At 43.8% G+C, this 13,711-nt stretch overlaps 1 protein-coding gene across 3 annotated transcripts in view; it reads right to left on the bottom strand.

Annotated features, from left to right (window-relative positions):
- ARHGEF15 (Rho guanine nucleotide exchange factor 15) overlaps nucleotides 1–4,637 on the bottom strand; it is an 83,713-nt gene extending 79,076 nt beyond the window's left edge. The window contains exon 1 of one of the 3 annotated variants that reach the window (XM_026720586.2): nucleotides 4,416–4,637. The gene's annotated coding sequence lies outside the window, so the exon portion shown is untranslated. The remainder of the gene's footprint in view (nucleotides 1–4,415) is intronic. The other 2 variants (XM_087915906.1, XM_087915905.1) reach the window with 2 other exon arrangements.
- Nucleotides 4,638–13,711: the final 9,074 nt, after the last annotated feature.

Raw genomic sequence — 13,711 nt, 5'->3', positions numbered from 1 at the left:
AATGACTAATTCCTCCCTCCTCTTGGTTTGCTTCCGGCTTCATCAGGTCCTCTAGTTCTGAAGTTGACCCAACTTTCCCTTTGATCTCCTTGCAAATCAGGTTGACCTCTCACTCCCTTAGCTGTAGAGGTTTTTCCTTCTTCTCTCCACCCCAGACTGCTTGTCAAGCCACTTCAACGGCAGCGTGTGAAACTCGTCCTTCAGGAAAAGACTTGCAACAGCTTGTCCAGAACCTGTCCCAAACACGTCACCTGGAGTATGTTCACTGAAGTTCCTTGCAAAGGACCATGCATGAGAAGAAGCAAGCTGTAAAGTTGTGAAAGGATGTTTTTCAGATGCAAATGGACTTCAGGAACACCGAGTGTTGGTTGTCAGCTACACAAGGAACAAATGAATTTCGCAAGGACTCCAGCTCACTTCATGATTTACCTACCTGTAATAATATTGATGGCAGTGGCCGCCTAACTTTTGGGTACCAGAGACAGGTTCCATGGAGAAAGGTTTTTCTGTGGACCAGAGGGCCCCGCGCCAATCCATGGACTGGGGGGGAGGGTGTTGGGAACTCCTGATCTAAGGGTATGCTTGCCAAGTCAATCACTTTGACTTCAAAGAGGCTTACTTACAAACAGCAGAAACAGGGTTATAGCCTAAATCTCGACATGTTTGTCCATCAGCAAAATAAATTCAGGAAAAAAAAAAAACAGTTTCCTTTAGGCCAGGGTGTTTCCTTTCGATAAATATTTCATTTTCAAAAATCATTCTAAAGAGAAGTGTCTTTCTCATGAACTGCAGTAATTTTATTTTCTTCTTTGAATCAACTGCCTGGTTTCCTTCCTTCCTTCCTTCCTTCCTTCCTTCCTTCCTTCCTTCCTTCCTTCCTTCCTTCCTTCCTGTTTCACATTTTAATCCCCTTCCCATTTTCCTCAAAGTGGGACTCTGGATGGTGTACAGCAGGCTTGTCCAACCTGTGGCCCACGGGCCGCATGCGGCCCAGGTCACCTCGTAATGCAGCCCAGTGCCCACCCTAACCTTCGTGCCAGAGCCAGCGAGGTGGAGGAGGAGAGGCAGGCGCAAGGTGGGGCGAGGGAGCGTCAGGCAAAGCAGCAAGAGAAAAGGCGGGCGCCGTCAGAGCGCCACCTCCTGCTGTTGCCTCCGCCCCCGCTGCTGCCCCCGCCGCCGCTTCTTCCCCGCCGCCACTCCTGCTACCACCGCCGCTTCTTCCCCACCACCGCTGCTGCTTCTGCCCTCACCGCCGCTGCCCCACCGCCACCCTGCCGCTCTTCTTCCCCGCCACCGCTGCTGCTTCTGCCCCCACCGCCGCCGCCACTTTTGCCCCCACCACTGCTGCTTCTGCCCCTGCTGCCACTGCTGGTGGCGGGGGAAGAAGCGGCGGCGGGGGTGGCGGCGGCGGGGGCAGAAGCAGCAGCGGGGGCAGAAGTGGCGGCGGGGCAGAAGCGGTGGCGGTGGTGGGGGAAAAGCGGCGGTGGCGGGGGTGGAGCGGCAGGGGCAGTGGCAGCGGGGGCAGAAGTGACGGCAGGGGCAGAAGCGGTGGCGAGGGAAGAAGCGGCGGGGGTGGCGGTGGCGGTGGTGGGGGAAGAAGCGGCGGTGGCGGGGTGGAGGCGGCAGGGGCAGTGGCAGCGGGGCAGAAGTGACGGCAGGGGCAGAAGCGGTGGCGAGGGAAGAAGCGGCGGGGGTGGCGGTGGGGGCAGAAGCAGCAGGGGCAGAAGTGGCGGCGGGGGCAGAAGCGGCAGCGGGGGCAGCAGAAGCAGCAGCGGTGGCGGGGAAGGCTTCTGCCCCTGCCGCTGCTGCTGCTTCTGTCTTCCAGTCCTGACTCATCCAGCCGGGCCATTTACAGGAGAGGTAGGCGCGAGGCGGGCGAGCTTTCTCTCTCCCCCCCCCGGCAAAATTTGGCCGGAAAATAAACTGTGATAAAAAAACTGTGATAAATTTTTTTTTTTAATAAATAAATAATAATAAATAATAAAATCATCTCACTAACTTCATTTCCAAATAAATTTAATATGTTAACTATGTTTTCTATGGTTTTTTTGGATGATCAGGTATCGTTACTGTTATTTTATTTTATGTGCGGCCCAAACCAAATTTTCATCTTCTAATGTGGCCCAGGGAAGGTGAAAGGTTGGACACCCCTGGTGTACAGAATAATATTGAAATACAAAAGAGTATATAAGAAAGTAAAATATTAAAAGTTAAAATTATGAGTTAATTTTTTTTTAAAGGTATAAAAATTTTTAAGGAGGCAATAATCATTAAGCCTGTTAAATATTGGTTGACAAGCCAAAGGGAAGGCTCTTATGGCACTAACTAAACTCACTATCATGTACTCCTTTGGGCTCCCCATACAAAGTCGCAGAGCCATGGTTTAACCCCTTTTTGGAAGACCAGAGAATGGAGGCCCACCTCACCTCTGGGAGAATAATATTTGCTCTTTACTGACCCCCCTAATTTTATTTTCTCCAGGTATCTGCAGTGGTGAATGTGGAAGGAAAAAGTTTTGGAGTTTCCTTAAGGCAAAACTAATTGAGAGTTGAATTAAAAAGCAAAACAACTGTAATAATCATATGCAGACAGACATGCCCAACATCCCATTATTCCCTTTCAGGTGAAACCATGTTAGTGCTGAAAGAGATTGATAATAGGGAACAGAGGAAATTAAAAGGAGAAAACAAAATAAATGGATTTCGATAATAATTTAGGAAGTTGAAACCTGCTAGGCTGGGCTAGCAAAATAGACAGTCAGTGTTTCTCAATTTTCGCCACTTCAAATAGTTTGAACTTCGATTCCCAGAATTCCCCTACTGGCAAGGAATTCTGAGAGTTGAAGTCCCTATAGTTTAAAGTGCCCAAGGTTTATAAATACCACAATATGCCACCATGGATTCAAAGATATATTGTGAGAATTTAGTATCTTTTAATCTTACCTCCTCATAGATTTTGGAAACAGGATTTGCCTTCCTCAGTTTCCAAGCAGAGACTTGCAATGACACAATAATAGATTACCAAGGAGTCAGTCTAGAATGGTCTCTGTTGGTCCTTTCATGTGTGAGCCTGTGACCCAACTGAATGTAAAAACTAGATCTGGGTTATAAAAACAGAAATATCCACCAGATGATGGTAAAAAAAAAAAACCTCTTTGCTGACCTCTACTGATAATTTGGATTTTTACAGCCCTGGATTTTTATAGCTTCTCTTAACTAAACAGCTATTTGTACTAAACCGAGAAATTCTTTCCAAGATATAATACACTAAAACCAAGTGCATTGTTGGATCTTGGCTTAGTACCGCAAGCAAACTCAGCCCCTTCAAGATCCAGTCAACAAGCCATCATTCAAATAATCCAACCTAGCAACCAGACCATCAATCCCAGAATGAGCCTGTGTGGTTTCTTCACAATAGTGTTTATTTTCTTTTGGCACAGTGCCTCCCGCTGCACTGACACAACATCACACAACACTCCATCCTAGATAATCCCTGTTCCTCCCTCTGGAGTCAAATCCCAGGGAACTGTCCCAAGGCAACCCTAAACGAGAAGCAGTTCAGCTGATGCCAACTGAAATCTGGATCTCTGCTAGAAAGGTTCAACCAATCAATCCAACCATTCCTGTCTTTTCCACAAAAGGGACCTTGGAGGTCTTCTAGTCCAACAGGAATCACAACAGGATGCAACTACATTTTTTAAAAAAAAAGGAGTTTATGAAAAACGTTGCCGAGGAGGAGGGAGTGTTTCCACGAAGCTAAAACCAATTCTTGGCTTCCCTAAATCCTTGCTCACCACTTTCCCTTTTCCTGAGCCAAACCGGGGTGGGGAAAAAGGCTCCGTTGAAATTCAACAGATGGTGCGGCCCTAGGGACCCTCTGCGACTGGCAAAAGGGGTGGGTGGGTGTTGGAAAGGCCTAAATGCCAGGGTGATTAATGGGACCGCATCCGCTTTTATAGCCCCCCCGATACTTTTGTAGGTGCGACGGCTTCTCTGTTCCACGCGATTCCCTTTCACCCACCAGTGCAAACAACAACGCGCGGCTCAGCCTCTCGCCCGAGGTGTTTCTGCGCCGGGAATCCCAAGGAAGCCACCGACGATCGCGTTCACACAACCGGTGTCCACCCTCCTCGAGGGGCGTCTGAAACCGGCCGGCCGAACAGGCCTGACTTAGCCAGCTGTTCCTGAAACCTGGTTGCCTATGATGCCCAGGGGTAAAGAGGCTTTGGCGTCGGTAGCCAAAGCCGATTCTGGATCCAAAGCCCCGATTCCCCTCCAGCCAGGCACTCTGCACATGCTCGAGGCAAGGCGAGAGAGCCCTGCGCCAACCTCCCCGTCCCCCAATTCCCCACCGATCGGGGAAGGGCGGCGCGTCCTTCCTCCCAGGAAGCCATGGTCCAGCGATCCCCAACCCACCTGGACGTCAATCCGGAGCCTCTCCGAGGCTCACCTTCCCGTGATCCAGGCAGCCACCGGAGAGGAGCGCCTTTGGAAACGGAGCAGGTCGGGGAATCTCCGGGAAAGGAGAGGCGATCCCGGCGGGGTTGGGTTTCTTTTTGTTTCTTTTTTCACCCACCGCGGTGGCAGCCGAGATCAGCCGTTCTTTGTCCCGCCTGGCTCATGCCGCCAGCCGGCTGCCGATCCCCTCCACCGCCGCCGCCGCCGGCTGCTCCTGCCGCCGCCTCCCCAGCGCAGTTGACTCAGAGATCCGCCCCCGTGCAGTCGCCCCCGCCCTAATCTGGCCCGGGGCTGGTCCCTGCGGAGGAGGAGGAGGAAGGCAGGAAAGGCGCCGGCGAGCGAAGCCTTGCAGAAGCTTCCCAGTGGGCAGCCGCCGGTCGACTAGCGAAGGGTGATTGTCACTAAGCTGAACTAACAAGCATTTCCAGATGATTGATTGATTAATTGATTGATTATTTGATCATTGATGATGGATTAATTGATGATTTAATTGATGAGGGATTCATAGATTGATGCATGGATTGCCAGCCAGCCAGTGTCCACCTAATATATATATATATATATGGCATTCAGCTTTGTTCGGGTATTTTCCCAGTCATTGTAGTTGTGCTTTTAAAGTTGTAGCAACGTTTTGGCAGAATCTCATCTGCCATCATCGGGCTTCTGTACAGAAGGGGGAAAATACCCGAACAAAGCTGAATGCCATACATGTAAGTACCCGCGAAAACTTAAGAATATATATAAATATAAATATAAATATAATGTATGTATGTATATGTATATGTATACGTATGTATACATACATACATACATACATACACACACACAGATACATACACATGTATGTATATATACACAGATATACAGATATATATAAATATATATAAAATATATAAAATATCTCTCCCCCTCTCCCCCTCCCTCCTCCCTCTCTCTCTCTCTATTTTCATAGATTAACGCATGACCAGCTGGTGACCGCTCTTAGGGACCACATGGATATTGTAGTCTTTCTGTCTTTGTAGCACTAATAACCCAGAGGTGGGGCCTCTGTGATAAAACGCAGGACCAAGCTGGGAAGACAAACAGCTACAGTGATCACGATTGGTAGCAAAATCCCAAGGTTGGAAGCTTCCTTAGCTATGGGGTGACATTAACCAGAGCTAATGGCTGCATTTTTCCCCCTCTTGCAAACTTGGCTAAAGGAGCCATGCATGGGGATGTCTGGCTGAGAGGAACCACTCTTGATTGCAAAAATGTTCACTGTCTTAAATCCTAGAAGGAATATGCAGGACGTATGTTGAGTATAGATAGTCCTCGACTTATGACTGCAGTTGAGGCCCAAATTTCTGTGGTTAAGTGAGATGTTGAATTTTGTGACCTTTTGCGGCACAGTTGTTAAGTGAATCACTGCAGTTGTTAAGTTAGTAAAATGGTTGTTAAGTGAATGTGGCTTCCCCGTTGACTTTGCTTGTCAGAATTTCACAAAAGATCATCACAAGACTCTGGGATACTGCAACCATCATAAATACAGTCAGTTGCCAACACTGTCTGAATTTTGATCACGTGACCCTGTTACAACAATCATAAATGTGAAAAAGAGTTATAAATCCCTTTAGAATGGTCACTAAATGAACTGTTGTAAGTCAAGAACTACCTGTAGAGTAAAAGAATTAAAATTATTTTTAAAACTGCTCCTTGTTTTTTCTTAGAAACATGCATGACAAGCCCAGGCCTCCATGTTGTGTTTTGGAAATCAGTTCACACAATGCACAAAGCCCATCTTTTAAAACCAGGATGTACGGTCCACTTTTCTTTCCTTTGCTGTTGGCCCCATTCTTAAAACTCTGTTCAGACATAACATTTAGCTAAAGTTCTACTAGCTGTATTCCCACTATCAAACTGGATTGTTCTAGAAAAAAATTCTGGTTTATCCACTAGATGGCAGTCAAGGTTTAGGAGTTTTCTGTATCTCTGCTGCCATCTGCTGGTCTTTGTACCCTGGTGACCCAAATGTTTGAGTTTTAATCAGGATACCTCCTAACACCAAAGCCCTTTTCACAGTATCAGGAATCCACATCCCATAATAACCCATTTCCACTTGGCTGTTAGATTTGACTTCTGTGCTTGTTCCGTGTTTCTTCTAGCCTTTGATCTTTTCCCGATCGTCTGCAGTATGTCCTGGTGGGCATCTTGCCCACCAGTCTGGTACCCGCTGCCAACTCAACACTTGGCACCATTGCTGGGCTTGGCACCGCAAAAGCATCTTTCACTACCCTGGAAGCTGGCCATCCTTTCTTCCTTAAACGTGTGCTTTTGGGTGGGTACCAAGGCATGAAATGTTCATCACACATTCCTGTGTGTTGGTCTTTTGTAGGTTGGATCTGAGAGCAGTTTTCAGTTCCTGCCTCCCAGGTACAAATCATTATGGCCCAGATTGGTGCCCTCCAAGGAGAATTTCCCAGGTAGGAATTCTTGGGAAGATCAGGATGTTTAATTGTGAACTTAATTCCTGCAGAAGGAGAACTTAATTCTTGCAGATAATCAGGAAAAGCTGAAGAAGATGTTCTGAGAGAAGAGAATATTTAATGCTCTCTGAGCTTGGTGGTTTTCTTGCAGAGGTTTCATGACCAAATTAGGTAAATATCATCATCAATGCACTGGTGATGTTACCTAGTTGGGTAATGAAACGTCTGCAAGAAAACAGCCAAGCTCAGAGAGCACCAAGGACCCTACAGCTAAAAGAGTTAGCATCCTAATTAAGTAGTTCCCGAATAAAGGAATTACCAAAGAGAAAAGTACACACTACCAACATTGGCAAGGCAAACCACTTGTACATATAGATAAAGCAAACCCAATTCCTGTTTAGCACTGATGATATTACCAAGTTGGGTAATGAAATGTCTGCAAGAAAACAACCAAGCTCAGAGAGCACCAAGTAGCCTTCAAAGAAAATGTTGCATTGGGGTGGGGGGAGAGAAATTTGGTTGAAAATACCTTGGGTTGCAAGAAGAATATATCTCCCAATAAAATATGAAGTGAAATCAGGTTAATTTACCAAAAAAAGCACTGAAAAAAGCTGAACCTTGAATATTTGGGTAAAAAATTGGAAATCATTGGAGACCTCAATCAAAATGAGGCTGACATACTGACTAGATACCATCTCTGATAGCACAAAGAATTCAGACAAGCACAAACTTGACAAGCACTCCTGATGAACTAATGCCCGTAGGGTCATGAATTTGAGGATCAACCAAACAAGGACAGAAATCTAATTGTACACCAAGGCTGAAGTTTTCTCCTTTTAACCAACACATTATACAGGTCAAGAAACCAGGAAATGATGAATTCTAGGCCTCCCCTTGGACATGAAAGCTGGCTGGGTGACTTTGAGCCAGCCTGTCTCTCTTGCTTAACCCACCTCAGAGGGCTGTTGTGGGAAAAAATAGGAGAGTATATGTTTGCCTCGATGGATGGAGGGAAGGATGATAGCTAGCTAAATAGATTTGCTTAATGATGGCATGCAGAAGCTACTTCTGCAGTCAGCTGCCTACAATTTGGCAGTTCAAATCCTACCAGGCTCAAGGTTGACTCAGCCTTCCATCCTTCTGAGGTGGGTAAAATGAGGACCCAGATTGTTGGGGGCAAAATGCTGACTCTGTAAACCGCTTAGAGAGGGCTGTAGAGCACTATAAAGCGGTATATGTCTAAGTGCTATTGCTATGATGCACTTAACAACTGCAGGCATTCCTTAAAACTGTGGCAAATGTGGTCATATGGAAATGCTGGTCCCAATTGTGGTTGTAAGTTGAAGCTGACTTTTAGGGGATTTTTTTTTTTTGGGGGCGTTGCCTTTAGGAAATGCCCAGCTCTGCTGCTATTTTTCTTTAATTCAATTTTTAATTGAATAATTTTTAACTATTGTTATTTATTAGACAGGTAATTGTGAACTTACAACCGAGCCAAAAAAAATGTTATTAAGTGAGACCTTTGTTAAGTATGTTTTGCCCCATTTTATGACCTTTCTTGCCATAGCTGTTAAGTGAATCACTGCAATTGTTAAATTAACTGGTAAGTGAATCTGGCTTATCCATTGACTTTGCCTGTCAAACGTTCATAAAAGATCATTGCACGACCCCTGGGATATTACAACTGTCATAAATATGAGTCAGTTGCCAAGCTCTGAATATCTGTCACATGGCCATGGAGATGCCTCACTGGTCATGTGAAAAAGTATTTTTTTTCAGTGTCATTGTAACTTCGAATGGTCACTAAACAAACTATTGTAAAGTCGAGGACTACCTGTAATTTATTTTCTCCTCTTTTTAACTTTTTATGTTTCTAATATTTTATTTGTAACACTCCTGTTCTGACCAAGGCTTATGGAGACACTAAAAAACACACGTTAGTCCCCAAACCCATTTTTTCTTTATTTCAATGGCTGTGAATTTTAGTCATTCATAGCCCGTAATGCAGAGGTGGGTATTCACCAGGTTCTGACCAGTTCTGGAGAACCAGTAGCGGAAATTCTGAGTAGTTCGGAGAACCAGCAAATACCACCTCTGACTGGAGATTTTACAGTATCCTTCCCCTGCTACGCCCAGCAAGCCACGCCCACAGAACCGGTAGTAACAAAAATTGAATCCTACCACTGCACGTAATGAATCTGAAACAGTTTGTAAATAGTCCCCTGGAAGTCTGCCAAAGCCCTTCAGGATAAGTCTGATAAGCACGCACCTTTATCTTCCTTGAAATGCTGCCAATGACTAAATGTCCAGTTAGTTACATGAGGCCAAAATGGAACAAATTCAACACCGAGCTTCAGGTTTCAAACCGACCAGTATGAACAAAGTTGCTTCCTGCAAAGATTCCTGTCCTTTTGCTCCTCCTTTATGTTTTATGGGAGGGCCAATCATCTCCAAGTCTTACTTCCGAGTTACCCCTTTTGTCTTAATTGTTCTTGCCTTCTGGCAGCTCTGAGCTCACTGGGAACAGGCTCCCCTTGTTCCTCTGCCTCGCTGCTGTCAGATTCTGGAGGCTCCGGAGTCAGCACATAACTCCCAGATGTCCCTGGCCCCATCTCTGTATCAGACACAGGACCCTCATCTGAGCCCTCCCCAGATTCCCGGACTGGCCCATGTTCCTCCCCATTGTCCAACTGTGCTCCTGTCTCTACAGGCTGCCACAACAACTCCCTCCTTGAGGGAGACAGATGTTTTTTAAAAATTTGAGAAATAAATTTCACTAGAATTTTTTGCCCTTGGATGTTTGTGTGTGTTTGCATGTGTGTGTGAAAACACTGCTTATTTATATGAATAAAATATTGTCATAAATATTAAATCAACAATGCTCATGGAGAGCCAGTCAGTTAAGTACTTCTTTGAAAACTTCTGGATGTGAAGACTTTTGAGGAAGCAGTTTTTCTAAGGGGTGTTCTTCTCAGACAATCACATTTTCCAGTAAAACTGGCAGGGTCAGCTAAGTCTGGCAGTGACGCTGATAACAAATCGTTATACTTTTTACCTTAACTCTTAACTTTACTGAAGATTAGTATTCACTTTCAAACATGGAATAAACGAGCTTTAAAGAGTGATATAGGTAGTCCTCAACTTACAATCATAATTGAGCCCATAGTTTTTGGTCATAGGTTGTAACAGTCATAAAGCAGATCAGCACGAGACCATATCCAATTTTTATGACCTTTTTTTCTGCGGTTGTTAAGTGAATGCTGCGATCATTGAGTGAACTGATTGTTCCCCATGGGACAGCTTTTGTCCAAGTAAATACTGATTTTTGGCAAAAACATTGTAAATTGTCGTATTGTCAGGATGTCGCAGATGGCTGTAAGTGCAAACTAGTTGCTGAGTACTAAAAATGTGGTCACATGACCACGGGACTTCAAATCCAGATCATAAGTCCCATTTTGGGGGTCTGACATAACTTCAAATGCTCACTATGTGATCAGCCATTAGTTGAGGACTATCTGTACTTGGGTTTTGAGTGCATGGCTGAAGCCATGCTTCCTGGCAGACTCAGGATGAAAACAACATTGCCTTTCACTTTCTTGATATTGCAGTAAAAGTAGTTGATACCAACATGCTCAAAATCAGGGGTTAAATTCTCTCTCCCTTCTGTCACATTAAAAAAGGGGGTGTCATACCCAGAGTTCAGTAATGTATATATGTGTGTATAGCTATAGCACTTACTTATATGTTGCTTCACGGTGCTTTACAGCCATCTCTAAGTGGTTTACAGAGTCAGCATATTGCCCCCAACAGTTTTGGGTCCTTATTTTACCTACCTTGGAAAGATGGGGAGTTGAGTCAACCTTGAGCCTGGTGGGATTTGAATTGCCAAATTGCTGACAGCTGACAGTCAGCAGAAGTAGTCTGCAGTACTGCACTCTAACCACTGCACCACCACAGCACTCTCTCTCTCTCTCTCCCTCTCTTTTTCTCTCTCTCCACACAGACATACATGTATATGTATATTGGGGTGTGTGTGTGTCTGTGCCTGTGCAGATATGTGTATATGTGTGTGTGTTGATTTTAATAGCTGGAACAATAAAGTGTGCAATAGGTCAGAACACACAGTTGTAGTTGATTAGTTAAAGGGTGCTGAGTCATGTATGAGGTAATTTATACTGCGATTGGTTGCCCTAAGTATAAAGAGGGTGTTTCCCTTTTTTCCCACCTTTTTCTTCGGTGTATTCTGTATACTCATTAATTTACCTCATGATATTCCTGTGTTCTGTGACTATCTTGCATTCTTCCTTTCTACATGATGACAAAGACTGTAGTAAATTTGAATGTTACACACACACAAACACACATACACACATTTATACACACATACACACACACACGCGCGCACACACACACACACACATATATATATGAATGGTATTCAGCTTTGTTCGGGTATTTTCCCACGTCATTATAGTTGTGCTTTTAAAGTTGTAGCAACATTTCGGCAGAATGTCATCTGCCATCATCAGGCTTCTGTATTGTGTTCGTCTGTGAGTCAGACTTTTACAGTTGTTTCAGTTTTGAATTTGGGGCTAGCCTACTGCTGTGCCAGAATGTTTTTTCCTTCATCCTGATTGGATGGGAATCTTGGTCTGTGTTTACTGGTCTTGGAGTTTGCTGTGTTCTGCTTGATTTGTGTTTCTAATATCTTCTCTCTGTTTTGTGGCTCTTTTTGTGTCTTGATTGGCTGGCAACATTGTGTTCCTTTATTGGAGGCCTTTAGTGAAGCTTGGCTCCGAGTAAATGGACGGCTATCATTTGTTAGGAAGCTAGTTTCATCTGGGTGCCTGGTTGGGGTGTGTTTGAGCTGGAGGTATCAGGGGGCATCTGTTTGTGCCCAGGTGTTTGCCTGGCTAATGATGTGGAGATTTTTTTTGTTTGTGAGTGCAGGCTTCCAAATAATTGACAGTCTGGTGGAATCATCTCTTCTATTCATGCTTTCAGGTCTTTTTTCAATCTCTATGGCTTCTCTGATGATTCTGTGGCTGGGGTTTTCTCTTGTGGCTAGGGTTTTGGTGCCATTGAAGTTGATGCTATGACCTGTGGCTTTCATGTGTTGGATTAGTGAGGAAGTGACTAGTGAGGACTAATGAGGAAGAATATATATATCACACACACATATAGATTACAAGTTTGTGCTAGTGTGTCTTCCTCTGGACAGCTGCTACGCAATTCCTTGACAATTATACACACACACACACATACACATACATATACATGTACATACACTAACACAACATATGTGTGTATATATATATATATGTGTGTGTGTGTGTGTGTGTGTGTGTGTGTGTCCTTTGTCCTTTGTATATGAAATATGTACTGGTTAAGCAATGTTCTGTTAGTTCCATGATGTGTTTAGCTGGTTGGTATTTATTTTTGATGATTTCAAGGGTTTTTTTTATCGGGACTTGAGTGAATAGTGAAACCACGTCGAAACTTACAAGCAGATCTCCTTGTTCCACGTGTAGATCTTTGATCATTTCCAAGAAGTGGTATGAGTTTTGTACATGTGAAGCTGCTGTTTCAGCATGGGGCTGTAGCTGTTTTGCTAAGTGTTTAGCTAGGTTTTGTAGTTGTGCTCCTCTGGAGCTGACTATGGGTCTGAGAGCTATGCCTTCTTTGTGTATTTTTGGAAGGCCGTATAGTTTGGGGCATCTGGAAGATTTTTCTCTTGGGATGATCGTCTGTTGGATCTCTTTGCTCATGTGGCTGGTTATAATTTTCTTCTTGGTTAATTTTTCCAGATATGTTGTTGGGTCCATGTTTATGGGTTTGTATGTGGAGTCTTGGAGTAGGTCTGTCAATTTTGTTTCGTAGTCTTTTCGATTCATTACTACTGTGGCATTCCCTTTGTCTGCTGGAAGTATGATTATGCTGCTATCTTTTTTTTAGGGCTTGCAGCACTTTGAGTTCTTCTTTGTGCAAGTTGCTTTTGGGTGGTTTGCTTGTGCATAGGATGTTAGTAACTTGGTGTCTTATTCTATCAGCTTCATCTGTATTTAATTTAGTTAGGCTGGATTCTACTGCACATATGATGGATTCTGTGTGGATTTTTTGGGGTGCTACAACATAATTGAATCCTTTGGTTAGGACATCTGTTTCTGTTTTGGTGAGTTCTCTGTTGGAAACGTTATATACTAATTGTTTCAGGTGTTGTTGTGAGTTGTTGGGGGCTTTCTTGTAATGTTCTAATTTCTTTAGTATCTTCAAGAGTCTGTTATTTTTGTAAGTGGTTTCAGTTTCAGCTCTCCATGATGGCAGATGAGATTCTGCCAAAACGTTGCTACAACTTTAAAAGCACAACTACAATGACGTGGGAAAATACCCAAACAAAGCTGAATAACATACATGTAAGTACCTGCGAAAACTTAAGGAATATATAGATAGATAGATAGATAGATAGATAGATAGATAGATAGATAGATAGATAGATAGATAGATAGATAAGACTCAAATGGTCCAGCTTAATATATTATTTAATATAATTAATATTAATTACATATTTTATTTTATCATATAAAATTAGCATTTAGTAATATCAATAAAATAATAATTAATTAAGCTTAATATAGTTATTACATTAATATATTAACTCCAAAAAAACCCAATGTGATCACAGGACCATATAATACGCATCAGGGATCTGATGTCCATCATTTTAAACAAATTCTTTGGGGAATCCTACATGTCCTAAATACAATTTTTGGATGAATCCATCTTCATCTC

The sequence above is a fragment of the Pseudonaja textilis genome, chromosome Z (genome assembly GCF_049901715.1).
Source record: "Pseudonaja textilis isolate UNSWEBS1 chromosome Z, rPseTex1.2, whole genome shotgun sequence".
In the NCBI taxonomy this organism is placed as follows: Eukaryota; Metazoa; Chordata; class Lepidosauria; order Squamata; family Elapidae; genus Pseudonaja; species Pseudonaja textilis.
Note: the sequence above shows the minus strand (reverse complement) of the source record. Positions and strands in the feature narration are given on the sequence as shown.